The sequence below is a fragment of the Peromyscus eremicus genome, chromosome 8b, assembly GCF_949786415.1.
Source record: "Peromyscus eremicus chromosome 8b, PerEre_H2_v1, whole genome shotgun sequence".
Taxonomy (NCBI): Eukaryota; Metazoa; Chordata; class Mammalia; order Rodentia; family Cricetidae; genus Peromyscus; species Peromyscus eremicus.
In genome coordinates, this window is record NC_081424.1 from 56258155 (window position 1) to 56280196 (window position 22042).

Genomic DNA, 22042 nt, shown 5'->3' on the forward strand with positions numbered 1-22042 from the left:
GACTGCAGTAGTGGTGGGGGGTGGAGATTGTAGTAGGGGTGGGGGTGGAGATGCAGTAGGGGTGGGGGGTGGAGACTGCAGTAGGGGTGGGGGGTGGAGATTGCAGTGGGGGTGGGGGGTGGAGACTGCAGTAGGGGTCTGCAGTGTGTGTGTGAGGGGGCAGCAGAAAGAGGAGCTGAGGTGGCTTCCACAGGATGGCTGGAGATAAATTCACCACAGCCCATTTTTTATGTTTCCTGCAAATTGTCAGTGAAACAAATTTTTCCTATAAAAATATGCATTTGATGGAGAAGAACTGTCCATTTCGGTAGCAGAATGACTGTATTACATTGCCAGGAAAGCTTGAGAACTGAAAGTTGGAAGACAGCAGTTGGGGGCTATAAATTTTATATTAATGTGACAACATGGACTGAGATTTATGAGTTCTGATGTAATGCAATCTTTTAGTAAAAAACAATTTACTTTCTTACATCCCGTTCAGTGATTTGATCCTGACTTTATATTGGCTTTCTTTTTTTTAAGAGAATGCATCTTTTAAAATCTTATTTATTTTATCCAACTGATTGCTTAGAGAGGCAGACAGTTAAGGAATGTTGGGTCGACAATTGCAACAGAGTGGTAATGTTATCAAATAATTTTAAAGAGAGTATAAAATGCCAGGGAGTTTAGCTAGCAATAAATTGGTGCAATGACATGTGTGGATGTTTTCAAAGTCAATATTAATTTTTAAAGTAATATATATATATATATATATATATATATATATATATATATATATTCACTTTTATCCCAAGAACATGTCAGACTTTGATCAAGTATTGGATTAAAGTTTCAGGATGTGACATGTATATTCCACAGAGCAAGGAACAGCACCAATTCGCAAAGGCCAAGTTACTTGGATGCTTCCTAGAAAACTAAAGTGACTTTGCCTCCTCCAGGCCCTAAGAGCTTTCCAAGGACTATTTCATGATGGAGGGACACTCTTTTACTCATAGTCAGAGTGTCAGAAGACCAGAGAGAAGGGATTGAGTTTTGGTCAATCCACAAGCTCATAGGCCATCATGTTTACTTCTAAAATTCCTACATGGACAATCTCAGTCCCATCATGCCATTGGGCACAAAGGTGAGGAGATCTCAGGGTCACAGAGCATTCTGACAATGTTTGGAACATGATCAATGGCCTGGAAATGAGTAATGCTGCTGCACACTGATAGGCTAGTGGGTAGGATGACTGGCTGGAAGCACACATGTCCTGACTACAGCTGTGAAGGGCAGCTTCTTCCACAGAGCTCCAAGTACTGAAATGGTTAGACTGGAAAGGTAGGCAGCCTTCTGACCTACTGATGCACTTATGGACCAGATTTTTAAGAATAACACAGGATAAAACCGAGGATGTCCCCAATTGACAGTCTTGTAAAATATCATCACAGCATCAGAATGAAGGTCAATGAAACAGCTCTGGGCCTAGGGACCGGCTGCAGAAGCATGAGGATCAGAGTTGAGATGCTCAGCACCCACATAAATGTCCATTGGGTCTGGAGGCTGCCTGTTATCCCAACACTTGTGAGGAGAGACACAGGACCCCTGAAACAAGCTGGCTGGCTAGGCTATTGGAACCAGGATGCTTTAGTTTCAGTGAGGGACACTGCCTTGATAAACAAATGGGGAATTAAGAAGATACCTGCTGCCAACCTCTGGTCTATACACATGTAAGTATGTCTCTCGCCACAAACATGCACACACACACACACACACACACACACACACGTATCACACACACTCCAAAACAAAACCTAATGTTTTATCATTGTATCTGAAAAGCTGGTTCTCAGCCACCTCCCGCCCTAGAACCCAAGCAAAGACACAGACCTCCAGCCACCACCTCCAGATATTCCTTTAGTAATGTCCTGATGGAGTCATTTCAAGGTCTCTCCTTGTGACTCTGGTGTGCTGCCAGAGTTAAGGAGGAGCCTGAAGGTTCTTATTCCCAGGCCTCTACTTAACCCTTTCTTCCTCCTTTGGAATTTACAGAGAGGTGATACCTATTAAAACCAACCTAACAGGTCTAACACCACTACTTCATTTCCCCAAAAGCACACAAAGGGCTTGCCACGTCTCTGTGCACACACTGGCATCTCGTGTCCTCTGTCCCATCTGGCCTCCGACTTAGTCTATTATTATTATTATTATTATTATTATTATTATTATTATTTCTTAGTTTTCCACTGACCTCAAGTTTGTGCTACAGTAAAGAATAATTCCCTGCTTCTTACACCATTTTTGTGTTGTATTTTTCCCTTGGTATAATAAGATTTAACAGATAATCTTTATTTTACATAAATTGAATCAAATAATGAAAACAGCCTAATTATCTAATGAGACTATTATAACCTTGATACTCAAGGGGATAATAACAATGCCAGAAATGAAGTCACAGGGCAATTTCACAAAAATATAGATGTGAAATCTTAATAAATACCATCTAATTGAATAAAGTGCACATTAAAAGACACAGAATCCAGCAGGGTTAGCCCAAGGATTTAACAGTTCAACACAGACAATCTACGTAGCTGTCCTTGACTGGTTTTGCTGCTGCAACAAAACAGCTGAAGCTACTTACTTACCAAAAAGAAGAGGTTTGCTCTGGACCACAGTTCTGATCCGGGGTCAACAGCCTGTGTCTAGGGATGGGCCTCTGGCAGAGTCAGAGATGGCACTAATGCCATGTGGCAAGAGACAGGCGTGTTCATCTCTTCTTTTCCCCACTCTTCGGGTTTGCTTTTTATTCTTTATGGTCGCACGGACTAAACCTAGAGCCTTGTACACGCTTGTCAAGTGCTCTCCCACTGAGCGGTACCCCAGACTGTTCTCCCACTTTATACAAAGCCACCAGGACACACAGGGTTCCACTCTTTATACAATGTTAATTCCCTCCCATAGATGCTATATCTAAATACCACCATCAGGTTAAATCCCACCATTTCAACATCGTCTGGTGGGGACTAAATCGAGCACTTTAATCCTGAGGGAACATACTAAATATCTAAACCATAGCTAGAGATGCCGAATTAATAGACTGTAGAGAGGAAGCATAAATATAAGTCTAATATGTCTCTGTTTCTCTTTCTCTCTTTGTACACACAAAAAAAGATACACAAACACATAATCACACACATACACCACACACACATAAGCATACACACACAGGGACATAAACACACACACACATATACACCATACACACAGACACTCACACTACACACACACACACACACACACACACACACACACACACACACACACACCGCAAACAGAATCACTCAATGACATAAATGAGAGAGGAAGAAAACCTTAGCTCCAGAGCCTCTAGCACAAGAGCCCTCTTCCCTTGGGAGGAAGTGTCATACGCAGTGAAGAAATTTAAACCTATTTCTTTGACTATTAAATATTCTCAATGTTCATTTTTTATTTTTATATCTTATTTCAATATTTAAAATCACCATGCAGTTTAATATATATTAACAAAATGTCCTGTGCTGTGGATATCGCTCTGTATAAATAAAACACTGATTGGCCAGTAGTCAGGCAGGAAGTATAGGCGGGACTAGCAGAGAGGAGAGAGGAAAAGGAGAGGATGGCAGAGGAAGCAGACACCAGCTGCCCTTCAGGGAGCATCATGTAGAGGCAACAGGTAAAGCCACGAAACACGTGGCAACATATAGATTAACAGAAATGGGCTGAGTATAAGAGTAAGAGCTAGACAATGGTAGGCCTGAGCTAATGGCCGAGCAGTTTAAATAATATAAGCATCTGAGTGATTATTTTATACATGGGTTGTGGGACTGCGGGGGCTTGGTGGGACCTGGAGAGAAGCTCTTCAGCAATAGTCCTGTGAATCAAAAAAAAAAAAAAAAAAGAAAGAAAGAAAAAGAAAAAGACATAAGGAATACTATGGAGTAGAAATAAGAAAACCTCATTGGAAATGACAAGCCATTCTATGCACACTCCAGGAGAATACACAGAGAACCTATCAGAGACCATAAAATTCCATCAGAAAATCTCAGGGTGGATTTTATTAGATGAAGATATAGCCTGTGTTCAATAATGGAAACACACAGTGTGGTACAGATAGCAGTGTGCCCTCACAACAATCCATGAAGAAATGTGATCAGAAAGGAACAAATGGGATTATTGTCTAGTTAGCTTCTGTTTGCTTCCCAGGCATTGAAAACACATCATGTGGCATCTAAGCACACTTCACTGTTTTTGCAAACCGTGTAAGACAGCAGACAAATGAACGAACTTGAAGGTTGGTGGTCTGAGTTTTATAGGCTCCCTGAGTCAGTGAGTCAGTGAGTTCTATCACTTGGCCAGCCTAAGCTTCCTTCCCTCACTTAGACAACAGCAGACATTTTTAAGAGTTTAAGTTGAAAGGTGCCATGAGTCTAGTAATACCACCATACTGAAACCACGACTGCTCCCTGCACCCACCACCACAAACCAGCTGGTCTGCTCACTTTCCCTGCTGCTGGGATAAACGCCATGACCCAAGGCGAGTTGGGGAGGAAAGGGTTTATCTGGTGTGTAGGTCACAGACCACACCGATAGGGGAAGCCAGGAAAGGAACTCCAAGTGGAAATCTGGAGCCAGGAACTGAAGCAGAGGTCACAGAGGCATGCTGCTCACTGGCTTGCTCTTCACAGCTTGCTCAGCCAGCCTTCTTACACACCTCAGGACCACCTGCCCAGGGCTGGGACCTCACATATCCACCATCAGTCAAGAAAATGCCCCAGAGATAAACCTATAGGCCAGTCTGATTAGAGGCAATTCCTCAGTTAAGGTCCCCACGTGACTAGTTTGTGTCACACTGACCAAAAGCAGCCAGTGTAGCAGTCTTAGCCTTCTTGGGTCAATGATTCTCAGATTAGAACAAAGCACAGGAGGAATGTCCCCCAGACATTCAACAGAATCAAAATGCCGCTTCCATATCCGCTTTCGGCAGCTTGACACAGTGGATTTTGAACATTCCTTCTATATTTACAATACTCTATTTAATTTACTAGAACTGACACGTCCTTCTTGCTATAAATGATCTCACAATCGATGAAGCTCCATCTCCTGGGTTCTCACAAAAGTGCGTCCCTTCTTCTTTCAGAGTATGTGGGCCTTCCTACTTGCTTTGTTTTCTTCTGACTCAGATGCATAATTATTCCTGTTATAAAACTCTTCAGTTTAAAGATGTGTTGAAATCTCCTGTTTCTTTTTCATTTTCCCTTCTCAAGAAAATAAAAATGAAAGCTCTCAATCACAAAAATACTTGAGTCTATATAAATTCTGAAACACATTTCTTGCTAAAGGGCACACTGTCCTCAGGGTCACAGTCAATGCCAATATGCATTAGCTTAGACCAGGGGTCCATTTTCTGGGGCTGGCTAGACAGCCGGCCCAGCCTATTAGCATGTTTCCAGTCGGTAAGAGACTCTCAAAAACAACACAAACAAACATACAAAAGGTGGAGAACTCCTAGGGAACACAGCCAGCTTGTCTTCCTGTCTACAGAGCCATACATGCACCTCCACACATGCACACGCGCGTGCGCGTGTGCGCGCGCACACACACACACAGAGACAGACAGACAGACACAGACACAGACACACAGAGACAGACAGACAGACAGACACACACAGAGAGAGAGAGAGAGAGAGAGACAGAAACAGACAGACGCAGACCCACAGAGAGGAACATGCATGCATAATCCCACATAGATAATAAGTACACACGAATACATAAAAAGATAAATAAAAGAACTGATTGACTGGAAGGACAATGCTTTGCATGGGGCATTTCCTTTGATCCCTTTTCAGTGTCTAGTGGTCACCCTGGCACTTCTGCATCTGTGGCTACAGGGCTCCTGCCTCGGCCTGTGTGCTCTTTCTGTTTCTCTTAGGAGGATTCACTGATCTAATTGAGGATGGCTAGTTCATCTTTGAATCTATGACTCTTCAGTTACGATTACCTGTAAATATTCTTCTGCAAATAAGTCAGATTCCAGAGATTATGGTGTGCTGTCTCGGTTCACCATTCAACCAACTGTGGTGAATTGGTGCCTTCTTTGCCTAGAAGTGAACAGAAGCATCCTAGCTTTGGAGCTGCCCCCACATTCATGACCACAAGGGTCAAGTGGGAAGATACTGAGTATAACTATACCTCCAACCTGTAGCCAGCGGGGCTTACCCAGGGGACCTCAAGCTCCAAGAGCTCCTCCACTGGTTCCCTACCCTGGGGTGATAAAGAAATCAAGACTGTTGGTTGTTGGGCTAGCAGAGCCTGCCCCATACCTGCTGGTCAGGGTTGATGGAGGAGAGCCAAATGAACTGAGAAGGCCATGAGGTTGGACTTCTGTGAGATACTTGTCCCTCGGGAGTAGAGCAGAGTAACCCAGGCTCAGCTGAAGCAACACAGAAGCAACCCAGCCCTACCTGTCAGAAGAGTCCATCAATCAGAGCCCTCTCAGCATGCCTGCTTCATTTAGAAAAGGAATATGATGGACGGGGAAGAAAGCACACAGGGCCATGAAATAACAGCCAGGGTATATACATTCACGATAGATTTAATATTACTAGGCTATCATTCTGGTTAAATGACTTTGATCTAAGTGTGGACACCAAGAACAACTAGGGTGTCTCCAGCCTTAAACCATGCATATGCATCTCCACACTAACAAAAGATCCATGGAAACAAAGCCACTGGAGCACCCAAGGCCACACTTGCTTCCTTTACAATTGCTACAACTATTTGGGGGATGTTTTTTCTTTAACAAATGTATCCCAAAAGAACATCAGATTTTCAAGGTGGAGAATATCATAAAGGACTGTATTTCAAAGGACAGTGCTCCACTCACTCGATACAGATGTCTTTCTTGTTTATCATTGCTGTTTGTCAGATTTTTTAAAAAGGGAAGAAAGTTCTGCATTGTCATGTGTAAGTTTTTTCTTTCTTTTTTTTAATGAGCAATCTGCTCAGGACTGGCAGACATAAAGAGAATTAACTTAAACAAATAATTTATATTTGACAGGTGCATCTTCTCTCTCTCGTGTGGTGGATTTGTAATGGTGTGCTATGCCTCAGTCACAATGAGTTCAGGGAAGCGATTTACCTATGTGGATTTCCAAAACCAAACATGGTATTTCCTGATGGAGACAGAGGAGGGAATCAGTGTGAGAATTAACCCTGCACTACCTTAAGGTTTCAAGATGGCAGCCGCTACCTGCCTCCACACTCAGAGAAAGAGAGTGTGAGGCTTGGGAGAGGAATCTAAGGAATACTTTGAGTTCTGCATATTCCAGAGCAAGAATAGGAAGATAGTGAGGAGCCTGGCCTGCTGTGAGAGGCTAAGTCTGGAAAAGGAGCAACCTTTCCCTCTGGAGACGGCTCTGACTGATGGGGAGGGCGAGCAATGCAGACCTGGGATAAAGAGACCCCTGTGGGCTGGAGCCACAGCACCCAGAGTCCCTTCGAGTATGTGATCAGAATTGCAGCACTGACGGTGGTCCCTGGTTCTGATCCAGGCTCTCAGCCGCTCACTGGCTCGGTCTTTGGATGACACACACCTCTGTTCCCCGCCAGTCTTCCAGTTCTGTTCCGCGTTGTGGGGTGATTATCAAGCTTCCAAACTGGAGATGGTGAGATCCTGGAAAATCTGTCATAATTTCTTTTCTTCTTTAAAAAAGGAATTATTTTATTATTCATTTATATGTGTGATATGTGCCTAAGAGTGTATCCACAGAGGCCAGAACAGGGTGCTGCAGTCACGGTAGCTGTGAGCTGCTCAGCTCCGTGGCCGGGAACCAAATTGTCGTCCTCTAGCCACGAGTGCTCTTAACCACTGAGCCATTGTCTCTCCAGCCCCCATAATTCTTCTTACTGCAGCACTCTCGCTGTTTCTATGAAATGCCTGGGAAAGCTGGGTAGTAGGTGCTTTAAGTGTCAGGCCCATCTGATCTGCTCACAAGTATTCACTTAATGTCGCTCTGATAAAACTCTAGGACACACAAATGAGTTGTGCATCATTTACATACCTCAAGTATTCTACTCTAAATTTACAATCTTTTAATAACGTAAAATACAGTCTCAGCCCCTGGGCCGTACAAAAATAGGTATTGGCTGTGTTAAGCCTCAGGACCATAATTTGCTGACCTCTGACCCCAAATAAATATGTAGAAAAGCAGGTGTAGTGTTTAAAGACATTTAATCACAATGCAGGGAATGAAACTAGAAGGTAGTGGTGATGATGTCTATTGAAACTGATTGCATTAGCAGGTAAATGTTTGCCCCTGTGATGAGAGACTGGGAAATCCTGTTAGTCCTCTTAAGAACAAATCTCTTGTGTGTGTGTGTGTGTGTGTGTGTGTGTGTGTGTGTGTGTGTGTGCAGATATATGTGTATGTGTATACAAGTGGAGGCCAAAGGTTGGGTGTCCTGCATTATAGCTCTCTACATTAGTTTTTGAGACAGAGTCTCTCACTAAGGCTGGTGTTCACTGACTGGCTAGCCAGTGAGCTCTGGGAATTCTCCCGTCTCTACTTCGTTAATACTGTGGTGATGGATATGCACCACCGGATCTTGGGGATTCAATCTCAGTGCATACTCATACGACAGCCACTTATCAGCCGAGCCATCTTCCCAGGCCCCTTCCAACTTCTTCAGTTTTTCACATATAAAATAATGGGAACAGGTTTTTAAACCTCTAAGACAATTTTAACCACTGAGACTGCCCCAGTTTTTGTTTTTTTTTTTTTGTAACTGCTCCATTCCCCTCTTTTTAACATTGTTTATTGCTCATCTTCTGTTACCCACAGTTACAGAGGCAAGATGCTAAGTCAAGAGGCTATGGCTACAACCGACCGTGAGCTTATGTGGGAAGCGCTGGTATCTGTGGAAAAGCACAACCCTCAGGCCATCAAGGAGCTGTAGCTTATCCTCATTGAGCATGCATTTTGAAAAAGTGAAGAAATATAAAACCAAAGTCAAATATAAATTATGCAGCAGAGAAGGCCAATTACAAGGAGGACAGAACTGTGTGGCTGCACACAGCCTGCCTTGTGCTGTTACTGAGGCACTTGTCGGGCTGGGCCCTCACAGCAGGCCCTGGATGTCTACTGAGTCAGACTTTAATGGTGGACGAGCTGCATGTTATAGTATAATATAATTATAGTAACATTATATTATGGGGGAAATTTCACTATCCAGCATTCACAGGCCCTGTAAATGGCATAATAAATAGTCTATAAATAATAATGTGGAGCTCATTGGGACTGAACCACATTTCCACAGTTTTCTAAAGTAGAATATGATGCAAAACAGAAAAGACTGAAAGTTAAGGGAGAAGGCATATGTGGAGCTCCCGTGCTACCTGTAGAGGAAGATGAAGTCTGACACCAGCCTCATCCTCAGGATACCCTTAAGGTAACTGGTTCTGTCGCAATGGAACATGTCCCTGGCTTGATGGGTCAGCTGGAGTGTGTTGCTACATCCCCAGAATCACACTCCCACTCTCAGCCACGCTAATGTCACCTCTGTCCCCTTCCTGTCTGTCTCCTTGGTCACCATGCCCTAGGAGTCCTTCTTTGGAAAGAACTCCACAGCTTTCCTCTTCCTGCAGCCAAGTTCTTGTCTCCCTTCCAGGGCAGACCACAGTGGGGCACAGAGGGCAAACCCCAAGGTTCTTAGAATGGGAAGATCAAGGTAGATCTTAGGAGGGTTTTGTCCAGGATGACCAGCTGCACGGAGGAGATTATATACAAAATGCAAAGTTGAGTTCAGTTTACAAATCGATATCAGCCCATTTAATTTTCTCCTTTTTTCTTTTTTTATTCAAACAGCCAATAAATACATAATGAGAGTTTTATTGTGTTCAAACAAAACTAAGGAAAGTACTAACCAGCAAGTGTTTAGATGTTAGTTGGTGCTCAGCAAGCCCACTCCTGGACTGGGAGGATATGGAGACAGGAACACTGACCATGAGCGACTCCCTCACAGCTCAGTCCACGCTCCACTGCCAAGTTAGTCACATGGATTTCAAGTACTGTGGATTACAGTGAAAATGAGGTGCCTACATGCTAATGCTTCCCATGGTCCCATGTCACCAGAGATGTGAACTGATTCTCTACCAGGCCACACATGGCAAAGCTAGATGAATCATTCTGTATCATCCAGTCACACATCCCCAAGTCCGATGCACATCATATCGTTAGCTCGGGTTCCATTGTTTAGGGTTTTTTGTTTTTGTTTTTTTGGTGCTATTATCTTTTACCCCTTTTTTTGGCAAGAATTAGAGTCACCAGTAAAAATATAGCCTGATTTATTTACTTCTCAATTAGAAAAAGAATCTTTTAAATGTTTCACAATCAGACAGTTATCAATATTTTATATTAATTGCAGAAAAAAGATAGCAGTAGGGCCATTTAAAACACCCTGATGGCCTGTGAAGGAAATGCAATAAGAAATGAATGCTTAATTATTAATCAATGACGATTAATTATTTATCGTGACTATGTGCCAGGGACAGTGCCGAATGCTCGCATGGACCTCCTTTGCTCAGTTCCCACAGTGGCTTCACTGGGGCTCTGGAGAGGGTGGTTTTAGAGGTAATGAGGAAGTTCTGGAGAGCTAGGCTGGGATTTATGAAATACTCCTTTTGTCTAACTGATCAATAGAATACTGAAGGGAGTTTTGGGGTTCTTGAGCTTGGATTTCAGGCAGGCATCCCCTCAGAAATACAAGACAATGTCAGGAGAACAGGGAGAGCGGAAAAAAGAGATATGCTGGTCATATGGGAACTTCTTGAAAGAGAGGAAAGGCCACATTTCTGTCATAAAATGCTCTGAATTCTACTGAACACTGAAGATGCCCTAGACCAGTCCAATGCTGGTCTGATTTTGTGATTACCACCATGTAGGGGCTTGACCTAGAAGAACCGGGGAGATAAGGAGACAACAACAAGGCACAGGTGAACCAATTCTGATCACAACCACCTGGAATGTCAGATGCTCCATCTTCTGCCCAGGACATGGATGAAGGAACACATCCTACATCTGAAGGAACACAGGGTCAGGCCTGCCATCTCCATGGGCTGGGCTACAAACTAAGCTCAAGGCCCTGGATGGGCTCCACAGCATGGCATTCTGTCCTTGGCCTAGGGAGTGGGTAGGAGATGGGCAGGAGAAGACTGTGTGTCACTCTGTGCCCAGACATGTCAGTACTGTCAGGAGAGGAGGCACAGCTTCCCCAGACACACTGCTGAAGACAGCCATTCGGGGTAAAAACCAAAGCTCCTACAAAGGCCCTTTGCCTGACAGGGAGCGGGTGCATCTCCCTTCCAAAGCTTTCTCAAAGGCAAGCAGAGGAAAGAAGCTTCTTTTTCTCTTAAAAGAGGAGCTGTAGTCTGCAGTTAAGATCCCATCGGGCTCCATGAGGAAAACTGAGTACAATCTGTGACAAAGCATGAGTGGTGGTGGCAGAAGTCACCATGTACAGCCAGACTACAGCACACGCAGTACCAATAGTGTATTAGTATCAGACTGTCAGTTTAGCAGTGTATAGATAAGCCTACGATTTTCAATAACCTGTGGGCTTTAGGGGAACACATATCAATCACTTCATTTTTGGAAAGTACATTGTACTAGCATGATAATTACTTAATGGATTGGAGGCACCTTCACCTCACTTTTAGAGATGCTTCCCCAAAGCCCCTGACAAGAGAAAAAAACATATGGAATGTTGGGAAGTCACTGAAGACAGATGCATTCCTAGGTTGCATTAACTTTGGGTCTACCTAGAGAGGTCCTGCAGGGAGGAAGACCCTGAGCATGAGCAAGGCTTCAGCCATTCTAAAGCCAATGTGCACACATAATCTGAGATGCTTCATATACCAGTCCTGCTCATTTCAAATGCAGATGTTACAGTACTTCAAAATGTGAGACAAAATGTGCCGTGTTTTACAATGCTAGACTCCACAAAGGAAGACAGATACTTCCAAGGGTTGTTTTGTGGCCAGGAGAATGAGATTTGCCAGAACCCACCTTATTACTGCTTATAGCAGAGAGCCCCTTTAAACACCAATTTTGGGTCAAAAGCATGACCATCTGAAGGCACTTTTTGGTGAGCATATAAAATATAAGATATGTTCCTGTGTTCTCCTGTGGATACTGGTAGGAAATCCTCTTGAGTCTGCAGTGTGTGATTTCTGCTGGTTTGGTCTCTGTTCAGAACTCATCACTCACCCATAACTATGGAATACTGACCACATTTACACATGAGATACACATAGAGCAAAAGAAGATTCTAGAATTACCAAATGCTGAGTGCAAAGCATTAGCAGGGCCCCTTTGGAATACCCTCAGTGTCATAGGAAGATGCAGAAATAATCTTTAATGCTAGACATTCTAGGGCTTCAGAGATAGTTCACTGAGCATTAATTTTGACAGGTGCTTCCTGGGCTAAAACTACAATGCTGTTCTGGATAGACACATTGTGGGTCTGTTTGGTTTATATTCAGGACGGGAAGAGAGACAGCAAAACAGTAGATGAATAACTCTACAATATGATGTCATGCCATGATAAGCCCATACGGAAGACACAGACCAACTGAGGGGCCAAGAATATCACAGGAAAAGACATCAGACAATGACGTGCTAGGATGCAGGAAGTGGTTGGAAAGTGACCCCTTGGGCAGTCTTGAAAGAATGAGAAGATGAGCTACAGCAGGTAGATGAGTCCTGGCTTCACATTCATGAACACATATGTTGTCACACACATACTGATTAGAGTCTGATCCCTACATGGAGTGTGTTGGGTATTCATAGACCTTCATATTTCTTACATCTTGTACAGTGTATCAAATGACAAATCTTTGAGTAAAACTGTCTTGTTCTTCCCATGTTAGACACATCTCTTCAATACATAAGACCTTTCATCCTCATCTCTCCTTGGTTCTGACCACCACAGGCAATTCCAGCACTTTGCCTCCTATCTGGCCTTACTCGACACCCCACCACACGGCACGTCTTGGTACCCATGATGAGTAACAATGGTCCTTTGAGCCAAGAAACTCCGTTCCACTTTTCATGCCTGTTCTCTGAGGCACTCTTACTTTCCTTGCCTTATCCCAGCATCCTTACATCCTACACCGGTGCCTTTTTATAGAAGACTAGGTGCCCTTGTCTCAGGCTCTGATTCCTGGGAGCACAGGCTTTGAATCTCCCCTGATAGATTACCAAGGCCGTGGAGGGACGTTGGCCTGTCTTTGTCTTTCACTGTCCCAGTGTCAAATAAAGTCACTCTCTAGAGGGTTAGTACGAAGCTACCACAAATTTCAGTCAAATTGTGAACTGATAACTATAAAGAAATACAGTAATCGCTTTTTCAAAAGACCTAGAGGTGAGCTGACATGCTGTTGGTTATTGGGTGGGAAACAGGCTAGTCATAATGCTGCTGTGAGAGCAGTGGGTGCCAGGAAGGGCGATCGATAAAATGAATCAGCTGCAAGCCATAATGAAATAAAACCAAGTTCCCAGAAAATACCACACTGACGACCCCAAATTCCCATCCCAGCCCCAAGCTCTTTTAGTACTTGTCTTTTCCCTTAATGTCGAAGGCCCTTCCTGGGACCTTTCCTATATTCCTCACTCTGAGTCTTTGTGGACGCTATCTCTCCAAAACTCCCAAACTCTATTTCCTTCATACATGTTTAAACCAGAGCAAGACACTGCATGGTGTAAATTACAATGAGGATTTTTTGAAAACCATGTGGGCATGAAACATAGAATCACGAGAAAGAATCAGAAAGTAGGTAGAATTCTCCTTTCTCCATCCTATGCATACCATTTGATGTGATGTAGGAAGGAGTCTCCTTTTTTCCATCCTATGCTCACAATTTGATGCTATGTAGGAAGATGTGATGTAGGAAGAATTCTCCTTTCTCCATCCTATGCACACCATTTGATGTGATAAAATGATGACCGTGCTGCTAATTGTCCTTGTGAACTTCCAAAGGAGAGGAAAGAAACCTTAGTCAGTGTCTGCTCCAGAGCAAACACAAGGCACACTCATGGGCAGGGAAGTGGACATGCTCTTCATAGAAAGAAAATGATTTTGTATAAAAGTCTAGCCTGATGACTGAGGTGTTGGGTTATAAAGGGGGTATGTGGTGGTTTGAATGAGAATGACTCCCCTGGCTCATATGTTTGGATGCTTGGTACACAGTTGGTGGAACTGTTTGGGAAGGGTTAGGCGGTGTGGCCTTGTTGGGGAAGGTGTGTCAATGGGGGTGGACTTTAAGGTTTCAAAAGCTCACACCAAGACAGCCTCTCTCTCTCTCTCTCTCTCTCTCTCTCTCTTTCTTTCTCTCTCTCCATCCCTCCCTTCCTCCCTCCCTCCCTATGCCTGCTGCCTGCCTGCCTGCTGATTAGGGTGTAAGCTCTCAGCTACTGCTCCAGCGCCATGCCTGTCATGGCCCTGCTGCCATGCTCCCTGCCATGATGGTCATGGACTAACCCTATGAAACTGTAAGCCAGCCTCCAGTTAAATTCTTTTAAAAGTTGCCTTGGTCACAATGCTTCATCACATCTGTAGAACAATAACTAAGACAGGATGTCACTGTGAAAACAAAACAGCCCTTGTCAAAGTGTCCTTATTTCACTGAGGCCATTCCTAGAATTTCTTGGCTTGTTATTAGCTTTGCCTTAGACATTCACTTTCCATGAAGATTTGAAAATGTCCTAGAGACTGTGTGATTATTTCTCATATCTAGATAATATTTATAAGATTTTTTTTAGAGCCTTCCTTCTCCACAAACATATTCTCATCAGCCTCTATGTAACAGGCCCAAGATTGACGAGGGACTCTGCTTGACACAATAGTTACAGCAACAGACAATGTCATTTTCTTCTCAGAAATGTCCTCTTGCTAAAGTGGCCATGGTGTGGGAGACTGAGGCACACCTTTCATATGTGAGGGATTTTCCTCATCTCCTCTGAGGTCCCAAAGTCTTGATGCCATGGGTAGGACTGTCATTCTTCAACTGCCTGCTCGGAGGGAATGTCCCTGAAGTGCTGCTTTTTTTTAAATCTTTTTTTTAAAAATAATTATCCTAAAACATTTTATTTATTTTATTTTATATAAGAGATTTTTCTAGTCATTTTACATATCAGCCACGGATTCCCCTGTCCTCCCTCCTCCCACCCCCCAGCCTTCCCCCCTAATCCACCCCCCATTCCCACCTCCTCCAAGGCTAGGTCTCCCTTGGGGAGTCAGCCCAGCCTGGTACACTCAGTTGAGGCAGGTTCAATCCCCTCCTCCCTGCACCAAGGCTGAGCAAAGTGTCTCAGCATAGGCCCTAGGTTCCAAAAAGCCGGCTCATGCACCAAGGACAGGTCCCGGTCCCACTGCCTGGGGGCTTCCTAAATAGTTCAAGCTCATCAACTGTCTCACTTATCCAGAGAGCCTGGTCCAGTTCCATGAAGGCTCCTCAGCTATTGGTTCATACTTCATGTGTTTCCGCTAGTTTGGCTATTTGTCCCTGTTCTTTTTCCAATCATGGTCTCCATATCTCTTGCTCATAGAATCCCTCCTCTCTCTCGTTGATTGGACTCCTGGAGCTCCACCTGGGGCTTGGCTGTGAATGAAGTGCTTATTTCTAAGTGGGTAGGAACACAAGCCTCACCTCACAGCCTGTGGCACCTTCTACTGATGCTGCACTCAGGGACTGGACCTGGTAGGTTCTTACACAGTGCTGACTAAGTCATTTAAGCAGCTGTATCACTGCTGTCCATGCTTTATAACCTGAGATGTGCACTCCTAGTGAGTGAAAGACTCAAGGGAAGGTGACATACAGCAAATAAATGCCTGGACACCTCTGCCTTCTTCTAAGTCACATTGATTATCATTGATTTTTACACCCACTTTCTGGGTAAAATGAATTGTTGAATATCTTTCATCATCTTTGGTTTTGAGGCTATAGACTTCCTAGGGGGCTTTTTTTATTTTCACCTTTAAAGCTATCAATACTTTTTACTTTCCTTCTTCAAAATTGTGCAGTATCTAGTGTCATTTTAGGTAAAAAACCTATCATTTAGAATACAGTCAGATTTTTTCTATAGTCCTACTTTTATTTTACAATTAATTTTTCCTACTCTCATATCATATAGTTGTATTTTTCTGAAAGTCGATATCCATGGAATGCTTTAAGCTTCATTCACTGATGACATCAAACACTGCTAAAGATCCCTTCATCCTTCTGAAAAATACCATCTGGGAACCATTAAAATCTTTCATTCTCAAGGCAAGACTTCAAGAGTTTATTATAACTCAATTCCTTTTGAATTATATGTATTGTCACTTTTTTTTTTTTCATTGGGTCTCAGAAATCCCAGTTTGAAATCCAAAGGACCTGTGCTGAGGCACCAGGCCATTTTCAAGACACCATGGATGGGCCATTAAGGGCTGCAGCTCACATGATGGCTGGGTCCCATATATATCCTAAGCTTGTCATGAACATAGAGACTTGGTTAGGTTAGATGGTTCCCCAAGCCTTTACTTCTAATTCAGACCTGTACCGTGTGGAAATCTGAATCAATTCCAACCCCATTGTTCCTCACTCTGGTCCTCAATGCCCATGCCTGTGTTCTCTCACCCTTCCGGATGGCAATAGATTCACTCTCCTCCTAAGTGGTCTGAACCATTCTTACAAGCATCCCCTGGACTCCGTTAGTGAAGTACCTGCCACATTTTTATCATGTGACCTGCATTTTAAACTTTTAAGTAAAGACTGAAGGCTGACACAGAAACCCTAAATTGCATTTTCATCCTCGTTTTAGTTGAAAATAATTGAGTTATGAGTCTGTAGCTCTTTGCATGTGAGGTGGTGGTAGCCTTTCAGTGTCCACCAAATCTTCTAATGTGGATGTAGAGGCCCTGCCACACCAGAGTGGATATTAATGAGAAAGTATGAAAGTTAACTTCACACTCAAGTAGCACAGCCATGGCACACTGCTGGCCTGAATTTGGTGACTGGTTGTAGAAGCAGTCAGGGAACAGGCCGTGTCTGACCTTTGCTCTCTGTCTAACTGGTCCCTGTATGAATGGGACTGTATTAGTTACTTTCTGTGATAAAACATCAGACAAGGTCAATTTACAAAAGCAGGGGTTTAATTTGTCTTGTGGATCCAAAGGGATGGAGTTTATGATGGTGGAGTGAAGCAATGGAGGAAGGCAGCTGAAGTAGCACTTCCAGCTCACAGCTTGTTCCACCGGCAGGAGGCAGGGAGGACACACCATGGACAGTGCTAGTCTTTTGAAATCTCAAAGCCTGCTCCCAACGATACACCTCCGACAATGCAACCCACACCTCCTAGTCCTTCCCAAACAGTTCCACCAAGTGGGACCAGGAATTGAAACATTTAGGTGGCCTATGCATAGGTTCTCAATGCAATTGGCTCACAAAGGTATGAAGTGAGTGGCTCAGATTATGAAAGGACTAAATCTTCCAAATCAGAAAGAAACACGTTTTCTGATCAGACCTGGCCAACTGCTCCAGTCTTGTTCCATCAAAATCATTAAGTGATGTGTGTGTGTGTGTGTGTGTGTGTGTGTGTGTGTGTGTGTGTGTGTGTGTGTATGGATGGAGGATATGTGTGAGTATAAATATATATATATATATATATATATATATATATATATATATATTTCAATGGAAGGTATATGACCTGTGCACAGAAACATAAATCTTAAGTATTTTATTGATGAAGTTTGGAAATGGGAACTTACTTTTATAACTAGTAATGTGATCAATAAATAAAATGTTTCTTTATGCTACCCATATCACTGTATCTTTTTGCCTCAAAGCCGGCCACTATGCTGACTTTCAGCTCCAAAGACTTGTATTTCCTTCATTTCAGCATCAGGCATTATTTTGTGCTTGACTTTTTCCATGGAATACAGTGTGAGCTTACTATGCTGCAGGCTTCCATTCTGAATGAAAACACAGCCCCCTTGTTAAAAGGGCAGACTAGACAGTAACAGAGAAGCGATCTTTGCAGTTCAGGCCCTGCGTGACTCACAGGTCCAACCTGTATGTCAGTCTTGCTGTATAGCACCCTATGGGTGGATATTCTCTGTTCATGAATCTATCGTCTTATTGAAGGATGTGTTTGATATGCTCTCATTCTTGGCTATTTTAAATGGTATCCCTGTGAACAGCCTTATGCATGCTTTATTGAAGATATGGATGCATTTCCAATTGAGTGCCATTTAAGGTCACCGACACACAAAGGCTTAGCTTTGGTAGAGGGGCTCAGATTTGTGGGGTCGGTTCATCCTGCTACCTGCTGTCTTCCTCATCCTCTTCCTCCTCCTCCTATCCCTCCTCCTTCCCCTCTTCCTCCTCTCCCTCCTCCTCTTCTTCTGCCTAGGGGTATGGTTAAAGCATAGCTTCTGGTGTTCCACTCCAGACCTTACTAAATCCATACTTCTGGAGTTTCTCTCTGCAATCTGTATTTTTGAAGCTCCTTGAGTGATTTTCCATGGAGCCGCATGGTTGCTAATTAACTGAGCTCTCCTCACCATCCACTCCAAATATTCTCAATACACAGAAGTCAAACAAGGGTTGCAGGACCAAGAAGACTGAGGCCACACTGTCAAATCTCCAGGAAGAACAGCGAATGAGAGCTGGATCGGGCCAGGGAGGTTCTGCATAGCCATTCTGATATTTCCGTGAAGTGGGATCCAGTCTTTTCTAATGAGTAGTGTGTGAGAACTTATAAAGGAGAGCAATGTCCTTTTTTATGTACAAACGTGATCCTCTGAAAACAATCTTGGGTAACTGTTATAGACTCTTACCTAACCTGATTTTAATTGTAGATAATCAAAGTAAAAGCAGACTATTTTACATAATTGCAGTGTATTCGGAAGCTCTTCATTTTTGTTTCAAATCTGTAGGATATCTACTTAGCAACAGCATGCTGCTTTCTCTTGTTTTCCCCATTTCAGAAAGATGCACACAAGGAGGAGATGCAAATGCATATAATATAGGAAGTTCTGTCAAAATACATGTCTCCCCAGGAGAGAAGATGCGAGTTTGATGCCATGCGCAGCAGAAATGGGGGCTTGGGATTCAAACACATCACGTTTTTGTGTTCTCGTGTTTAATTTTAGAAGAACACATTCATGGGAACATTAAATGTGGAGATTGCTGCTTCTAAAATATCTTATTAAAAATTCTAATACACAATGAGTTTCAATATTTTTGTGCTTTTGGCGCAAAAACCATTCAGGAAAGAAAAATCCCTTATGCTACATGGCATATGTATATGACACGTGTGCTTTTTGGGTAGATAATGTGTGCTAAGATATATTATAGAAATTTCCATATCTGGACATTTTCCCATAATTATATTTTAAGACATGTACATTTAGAGCATAGAGAGCTCCTGAGCATTGAGGAATGTGATTCTGTTCTTTGTAGTGTTTCCAATCTATTATTCACATATACCTGTCTTCATTTTAGAAAACATGAGCAGATAGGCAATTTATAGAAGCAGGAACACATGTATCTTTGAATCTTTATTCTCCCCACACATAATGCTTGCATGAGGTACTTTTCTCTGCAGGTGTGACACCAGAGCATTATCTTAATGAGAAGCAATAGCTATACTGGCTGGCCAGAGCATCCCTGTCTTGGCATGAGTGATGGGAGGATAGCTGTCCTCGGGCTCTGTGCCCACCTACATGCCAAGGGATGCTGACCTCTGCCCCGAGAAGGAGAGCCCTTGTATGCCTTGTATTTTAGGTGAAAGTGCACTTGATTCCTGACCTCTCTCTCCTCCCTTTGCCTCTGTTTCCACTGACAATGAGTCACTGGGGATTATGGGAGAACGGACTCCAGTCTGTACTTTCACAGCATTTATTCTAAAATCTCCCACCAGGCACAGTCTTCAGATCCATATGGATATTCCAGATTGCAAGAACCCAGCAGACTCTTTCCTCTAAGGGTTGTATATTCCTAAGATTGCACATTTAAAGAAATACTTTCATGTAAAACATGAAGCCTTTAACTACCCTGGTAGGATGTGGCAAGAGAACACCCATGCTCCTGTGTACCTTCTGCCCTTGACTCCTTATTCAGTTTCTGTAAAATACTGCTAAGAGCTTCAAGTAAGCTTCCCCAAAGACAGATGACAGGAGTGTGCCTAGCATCCCGATGCTCCACGTAGAGACCCATCAGCAGGTAGGTAGCCGCGAGGAGACACAGCTGATGAAACTCAAACTGGCATTTGCAGCAATGTTATTAGAGAAGCAAAGGATGGACCCCCCCTTTCGTTTTTCAGAGAGATGGCACAGAGAAGCGGAAGGGTGAAGTGCAGGCCCTAGAGGAATGAACTGGGGACAAAAGACATATCTGTTCACTCGGCCCAGCGCTTCCCAGGGTGGGGCCTGGGTTCTTGAGCTCAACATTGATCATGATCCTTCTCTTGAGTGACCAGATACCATAACTCCAACTACAACTGTGGCTTTATTCCCTCATTAGGTAAGAAGCCAGGCAAGAAGGAAATAGCCCTGCTAAGATCTGACTGAGATCAATTAGAAGCCAACAGCCAATAGCTTACAAAAAAACGGAAGCTGGTACTTTCTTGGGAATGTGGGTTCTGTCTCCCCCTTAAGATTTCCAGTAATTCATTCTGACTCTTTGGCTTTCTGAAGTTTCTGATTTCACTTAAATAGTAAACTACTCACAAGGGAACAAAGACTTACAATTCAGACTATAACGTGATGGAGTGAGATTTGCTTTGGCACTTCTGTGTCTGGAATATTCAAATGAATCTCAGCGGATGGGGGCTGCCCTGTGGTTCTCTGTATGAAGCAAACACATCATCTAAGCAGGAGGTTCAGCAAACCTATTATGGGATGTCTGGTGGCCGGTCTCAGAATTAATTAAAACCTAAGATGCTGGGAGGGATTTTTCTTAATCAGATTACAGGGAGCACCCTGTATCTGGGCCATACCTTCTCCTAGCAGCCAAGATAACAGAATATGGAAGATGGAAACTTGACTTTTTGCCTGCTTGCCCTCACTCTCTCTGACAAGTTCATTTATCCTGTTGCAGTGGACAGTATTATGTAGCCAGAAGTTTTCCTGTATCCCATAGCCATTTGGTCCCAAATAAACACACAGAGGTTTAATATTAATTACAAACTGTTTCGACTATGGCTCAGGCTTCTTTCTAGCTAGCTCTTTCATCTTAAATTAACTCATTCCTATTAATCTATATAATGCCATGGCATTACCAGTCTTGCTGGCATCTTGTTTCTCCTTGGGTGGCTGGATCATGTCTGCCCTGACTGCCCTCTTCTTCCTGTTTCTCTCTTGGATTTCCCACTTGGCTCTTATCTTGCCTTACCACAAGGCAAAATAGCTTCTTTGTTAACCAATGGTAACAACACATATTCACAGCATACAGAAAGACCATCCCACAGCAGTATTAAATCCAAATCCTTCAGGACTCCCACTCAGTCTGAAAACCAGTAGCTCCCCAGGAACCCCCCAGGATACCAGCACCTGATTGAGACTTCAGAGCCATCCAGCTTTGTGGACTGAACAACTACCAGCTTCTCAGCCATTGTTGGACCACCTGGACCGCTTTCTGAAAACCAGCCTAATAGATCCCCTTTTAATCTACTTATTCCTTCTGTCTCTTCTGTCCTTCAGAGAACCCTTTCTACTACAGAAAGGGTCAAATAGTAAGTCTATCTAAAGCTTGCACGTCAGTCAGTCTACTCAACTCTGCCACCATAGCAGGAACAACACTAGATGACCTAAAAATGTGTAGATGGGTTGTGTTCCAATCACATTGTATTACTAAAGCACTAACCATAATATACAGATTCATAGTCTAAACCAGACTAGCCAAATCCACATCTGTGGGAAGTTTGTAATAAATGCACAGGTGTGGACAACATCCTGGACACAGCAACAGAATCTGCTTCTTCCA

General features: G+C 43.3%; 1 protein-coding gene across 3 annotated transcripts in view; it reads right to left on the reverse strand.

Annotated features, from left to right (window-relative positions):
* Window positions 1-22042, reverse strand: part of Prkn (parkin RBR E3 ubiquitin protein ligase) — a 1191501-nt gene that overhangs the window by 443221 nt on the left and 726238 nt on the right. The window lies entirely within an intron of this gene.